At 42.5% G+C, this 6,000-nt stretch overlaps 2 long non-coding RNA genes across 2 annotated transcripts; both read left to right on the top strand.

Moving 5' to 3' along the window:
• Window positions 1-264: 264 nt before the first annotated feature.
• LOC308325537 lies at window positions 265-2,557 on the top strand. Its single transcript, XR_013965034.1, has 4 exons — window positions 265-901; window positions 1,059-1,136; window positions 1,555-1,853; window positions 2,272-2,557. It is a non-coding gene; the product is annotated as an uncharacterized lncRNA (long non-coding RNA).
• Window positions 2,558-2,827: 270 nt separating this feature from the next.
• On the top strand, window positions 2,828-5,025 carry LOC308324976. The gene is made up of 3 exons (XR_013964982.1): window positions 2,828-2,915; window positions 3,369-3,455; window positions 4,611-5,025. It is a non-coding gene; the product is annotated as an uncharacterized lncRNA (long non-coding RNA).
• The last annotated feature ends 975 nt before the right edge of the window (window positions 5,026-6,000 follow it).

Raw genomic sequence — 6,000 nt, 5'->3', positions numbered from 1 at the left:
TTCACAGTGGGCACTGTCCGAGATCCCACTTCTGCTTTGAGGGTTGTCCACTCCTTGCAGTGGAGGTGCTGGCAAAGAACATATTTGGGGTCCTCAATGTATTCCACTGGTCCCTCTGTCTTGCCTTCACCCAGGATGCCTTGGAGGTGTCAGCTGGTGTTGTGTGGAGCAGATCCTGGGCCTGTGTGGCAAAGGGGCACAGTGACTTGAGGCACGTGTGCTGTGGCAAAGGTCGCCGTGACTTGGTGTGTGTGTGTGTGTGTGTTGTGGCAAACGGCACCGTGACTTGAGGCATGTGTGCTGTGGTGTCTCTGACGACCTTGTGGAGGAGATGGCTGGGATTCACTCAGCTGTGCCTTCTCAGTGAGGGCCAGCGTGGCTGCTTCTCGTCTGACCTCTGTTGGAGTGATTCCAGCGAGAACAGGCAGGCAGTTTGTTTGGGGTGGCCCATCCGGTGTTGAGGGCAGCATCCAGCTTCTTGACATGAGAGCTACGGCTCCAGACTGGGACACAGTAATCGGGTCGTCTGCATAGCCATACTTCACTGATGTTGTTGCAGGGAGGTCGTGGATGTAGCTGTTAGTGTTGAACAGCAGTTACTAGTTTATTTTCAAATAAATTTGTTTTTACTGTTTTGTGAAGCAACTTTGGGTACCTTGAAAAGTGCTATATAAATTGTATGTATTATAAAAAAACAGACAGACCCAGCAATTGTCGCCACACAGACATCACAAATTCCTATTGGCAGCAGCAACGATGTGCAAAGCCATTCATAGACTATAACCACCATGTATTCATTCCAGATGCTGCGAGGCTCAACCGGAGCCCCTACAGGTGGACATCTGCAGTTCTCGCTGTCCATGGATGAATCTGCATGGGGGGGCTCTGAAGGCGGCTCAAAGTAAGAAACCACTTAGACTTTTTCATTACTGCGAGTGGTATGGTCGGCTTCTGTTTTAAATGTTCTCTATACATTTTGTGTATGATGTGAAAGGACACAATGTACGTATATCTGGCTCTTGGTCACTTAAATTAATCTTTCGTTCTTTCTTTCTTAGGGTGGATGGGTCGTGGTAGACGTCGTGGAAGGACAGATCCGTTCCAAAGCTTCCCTCCTGGAGGACTTCTGATGAGCTGTGAGTAGGAATATTTCTTGTTGGGATGGATATCTGTTGTACTGTTATGGTACGAAGTATAGCATGGCAGTATGATTCCTCCTAGTGGCACTATTTACTACAGTCATCCAAATGTTTTAAATATTTTATGATAAATCTAAATGACTCTGCACAATAGTTTGAGAGTCAATATCTCATCTGCTTTTAGAAGCACTTGAATAAAAAATGACAAGATGTTGAGGACTGTACATGTGTTGATGCCTCCTAGTGGCACTGTGGTTGAATGTCTGTCAGCCTTCCAAGCTAATCAAAGTCTTAAAACCCCAGCATCCCTATTCTGGGGGGAGCGTTCAGCAAAAAATAGCAGATCTACAAGCTCACACCGCGTTGCAACGTGTTGTGAGCTTGTAGAGCTAATGCTTTCTTCTTTCTCTCTCAGGATGGAAATGGCAGACGCAGCTGAAGCCTCTAGAGATCTGCAGGTCTGTCCATGGATGGATGGGAGGACGGAGATCTGGGTAGACGTCGCTGGAACGCCACTGCTGGACAGGGTACACGCACACACACACACACACATGCACACACAGAGCAAAGCTAATTTGGTGTGTTTTTTTTCTTTTCTTTCTTTGTTAGAATGGAGATATCGATAGACGAGCTGATGTTCCCGGACAGAGATCCGTTCCAAAGCTCCCCCCCCCCCCCCCCCCCGGGGGCTTCCTCAGAGGACTCTGATGAGCTGTGAGTAGGAATAGTTATGGCTTGTTTCTGAGGATGGATAACTGCTTTTGTACTGTTATGGCACGAAGAATGGCATCATTTACTACAGTCATCCAAATGTTTTAAATATTTTATGATAAATCTAAATGACTCTGCACAATAGTTTGAGAGTCAATATCTCATCTGCTTTTAGAAGCACTTGAATAAAAAATGACAAAAGATGTTGAGGACTGTACATGTGTTGATGCCTCCTAGTGGCACTGTGGTTGAATGTCTGTCAGCCTTCCAAGCTAATCAAAGTCTTAATGAGACTACCACTTCAACCCCAGCATCCCTATTCTGAGGGAGCGTTCAGCAAAAATAGCAGATCTACAAGCTCACACCGCGTTGCAACGTGTTGTGAGCTTGTAGAGCTAATGCTTTCTTCTTTCTCTCTCAGGATGGAAATGGCAGACGCAGCTGGAGCCTCTAGAGATCTGCAGGTCTGTCCATGGATGGATGGGAGGACGGAGATCTGGGTAGACGCTGGAGGACTTCGGACCTGGGCCTGGATGGATGGGAGGACAGAGGACGGAGATCTGGGTAGACGCTGGAGGACTTCGGACCTGGGCCTGGATGGATGGGAGGACAGAGGACGGAGATCTGGGTAGACGCTGGAGGACTTCCGACCTGGGCCTGGATGGATGGGAGGACAGAGGACGGAGATCTGTGTAGACGCTGGAGGACTTCGGACCTGGGCCTGGATGGATGGGAGGACAGAGGACGGCGATCTTGGTAGACGCTGGAGGACTTCGGTGAGGAACTCGACAGTACGAACCGCTTTAGGGTTGGGGCTTTTTTATAGGCTTTATAGTAAAAAGCCGATAATCGGTCAATCCCTATTCTTAAACGTTACTGTAAGTGCATGTGTATGTTGTGACAGGACACACACCCACACACACAGCAAAGCTAATTTGGGGTGCGTGTGTGTCTGTCTGTCTGTCTTTCGTTCTTTGTTAGAATGGAGATCTCAGCCGATGCCCGAGATCCGAAGCTTTCCTGTTTCCGCTGAGGACTTCTGGGAGGCTCGGATGGAGCTGGAAGGTTCGGTAGACATCACTGGAACCCGTTTAGGCCTGTCGGAATTTGAGGTTTTATAATGGCCGATTTAATTGTTTCTCAAATAAATTACTAGTAACAATTTAATTGCGTCATAACATAACATTCTAAATAAAACTTTGGCTTTTGTAGGCTTTGTAAACAAAAAGCTCCACATGGCATAATTCAACAACTTTATACACTAAAAGAGAAGAAAATTACAAAGTGACACGTTTAGAGCTTGTAGATCGGTTGCTTCCATTATTTCTTTAAAATGTTTGACAATATATGAACATTTTCAACATGGAGACTATTATGACTAATCTCTAAAAAAGTATCTCAAATACTTGGCGATTAGGTAATTGTGACGGGCCTAAATCCTTCTAGTTGTGTTTTTTTATATCTATGTCTATATCTATGTTCTGTAATCAGTTAGGGTTGACTATAGACTTTTTTTAGGAACAAGATCATCATGCCGGTGAAGAGCACGTTTCTAGCCGATGGAGCAACTATTTCTGATCACCTTTGGAGTTACATCACAGCAAGGTAACTATACAACACACGCACACACTATGATCATGACATGACATCAGCTTGTGACTGCAGCTTGTTCCTGTTCGCAGATGACTCGGCACTGCTAGTCTCGGACAGGAACAAACTGCAGGTTGAAAAGGCCCTCAGCTCTGAACTCGGTAGAATCTGCACCTGGCTCGCTGATAACAAACTATCTTTACACCTGGGAAAAACTGAATCCATTCTCTTTGGATCTAATAGTAATCTCAGCAAGGCAAATGGCTTCTTGGTTAGAGTTGGTGACAATGTTATCACACGTAAAGATGAAATTACCTACCTAGGTTCCATCCTGGAGGCTAATCTTTCCGGTGATAAAATGGCCACCAACGTAATCAAAAAAGTCAACCAAAGAACAAGATTCCTTTACAGGATCTCCTCACTGGTCAACAAAAACACCTTCAAGACCTTAACAGGAGCCCTCGTACAAGGTTTCTTTGACTATGCATGTACCACAGCACCTCAAAGGCCCTTAAAACTAGGCTCCAGACCTCTCAAAACAAACTGGTCAGTCTCCTACTTGGCCTCACCCCCCGAACCTACCTCACTCCTGCCCACTTACAGGCTGGAATGGCTTAGGGTCGACGACAGAGTACAGCATCTTGCAATGGGTCTGGTCCACAAGATTCGATACACCACCAAGATACCCATGTACCTGTCTAGATACTTCCTTTATGTTAACGAAGTCCACACCCACAACACCAGAGGGAGTGCAACGAACCATGTACAACCCAGATTCGGCACAAACAAGGGACTAAATTATTTTCACTCCTATGCCACCAAAATGTGGAACGCCCTACCAACAGTCATTAAGACATGTGACTCCCTTTTTCCCCTCACTGTATACGTTTATTTTCCCTTTTTACCTCCTTTATGATGAATTCCTGTTCTGTTCTTTGACTATATAGAAGTGTCTTATTTGTACGTCTCTAAATGTTTTGAAGAATTGAACATGGTGGACCCTCTTGTAAACAAGTGTAATGCTTAATTGGGTCGTCCACTTGCAGTTAACAGTCTTTGTATTGAGTTTGTGCTTGACATGTACTGTAATTCTGCAAACTGTTAATAAATATTTCAATCAATATTGTTTTATGAACAAAGTAGTAATGAGCATTTCTTTCTTTTCTTTAGGACGTTGCTGGTCTCCTGTGTGGCTCCATCTGGAGGTCACCAGGGTTCTGAGTCACTCAGATCCTGACTGGTAGTGGTGATATGTAGATGTGATCAATCAGGGCTCTTTGAAAATAATAAACAATAAAATAATAAACCAATATAAATAACTAGATCATAATGTAAATAAATGGATAAAACGAACGATAAAAAAATAGATTATAGTAAATTAAAATGGTAAAATAAATGTAAATTAAAATAGTAAATAAAATTAGTAATACATAAAATAAAATTAGTAATAGCATAGTAATGGATAAAATAAATATAATTAGTAATATAGACAATAATACATAAAATAAATTAAATTATCAATATAGTAATGCATAAAATTAGTAATAACAGTAATACATAAAATAAATAAATGCATAAAAAATAAAATTAGTAATAACAGTAATACATAAAACAAATACAATTTGTAATGAATTAAGTAAAATTAGTAATAACATAGTAATACATCAAATAAATACAATTAGTAATATAGTTATACATAAAATTAGTAATAACATAGTAATATATAAAATACAATTAATACATAAAATAAATTAAATTACTTTGTGTTATAGAATGACTTAAAAAAACAAACAAACAAAAATATCAATCACATCTACATATCACAACCAGGCTATATTGCCAGCAGGCAGGTGGACTGTAGACTCACTACAGCTGTCACAATGTGATATACTTTGTTTTGACCCAACTGGCCTCCAAGGAGAGGCGAGCATGGAGCCGGACATCTGATGATACACGAGAGAAGACGCCATAGTCAAAAAAAATTGTAATATGTTTTATGTTGATTGTAATTTATGCATGATGCCATATATCTGTAAATATTCATTATTTTCTTGTTAATAAATTATTGCATTTATACCCGGGTGTCCGTTATGTGTCCATTACCCTTAGATCGCGCCGCTGTGGATTTATTTATTTCCCAAATGGTCTAAAAATGAGTTATTTAGCACTTTTACCAATGAATTGGCCTATACACAGACAACGACTGATTAGCCTATTTTGGACGATATGGGTCTTTTCTCTCGAGTCAGTGTGTAGTCTCACTATAGTCTGTGTAGATTACCCGGCGGTGTTGCTGCCCCTCCCGGGAGTCGCGGCTCATGGCTCTTCACAGACGGCACAGAGACAGCAGTCACTCCGCTGAACGTGTCAGTGTTGCTGCAGTGGTGTGAACTGTGAACCGTGCGGGCACTGGTGGTGGTGCTGAGTTCTGACAGCCGAGTCACAGCTTCTTCTTCTGAATTACTTTATCTTTGCCTTGGAAAATACATTTTGCGTTTTGCTGTCTCCCAAAACAAACCAGCGCGCGCTACTGTTTGCTACAAAGCGACTGGAAGCGGAC

The sequence above is a fragment of the Protomyctophum bolini genome (genome assembly GCF_963924005.1).
Source record: "Protomyctophum bolini genome assembly, chromosome: 12".
Lineage (NCBI taxonomy): Eukaryota > Metazoa > Chordata > Actinopteri > Myctophiformes > Myctophidae > Protomyctophum > Protomyctophum bolini.
The sequence above is the reverse complement of the archived record's forward strand: the minus strand, read 5'-3'. Positions and strand labels throughout refer to the sequence as shown.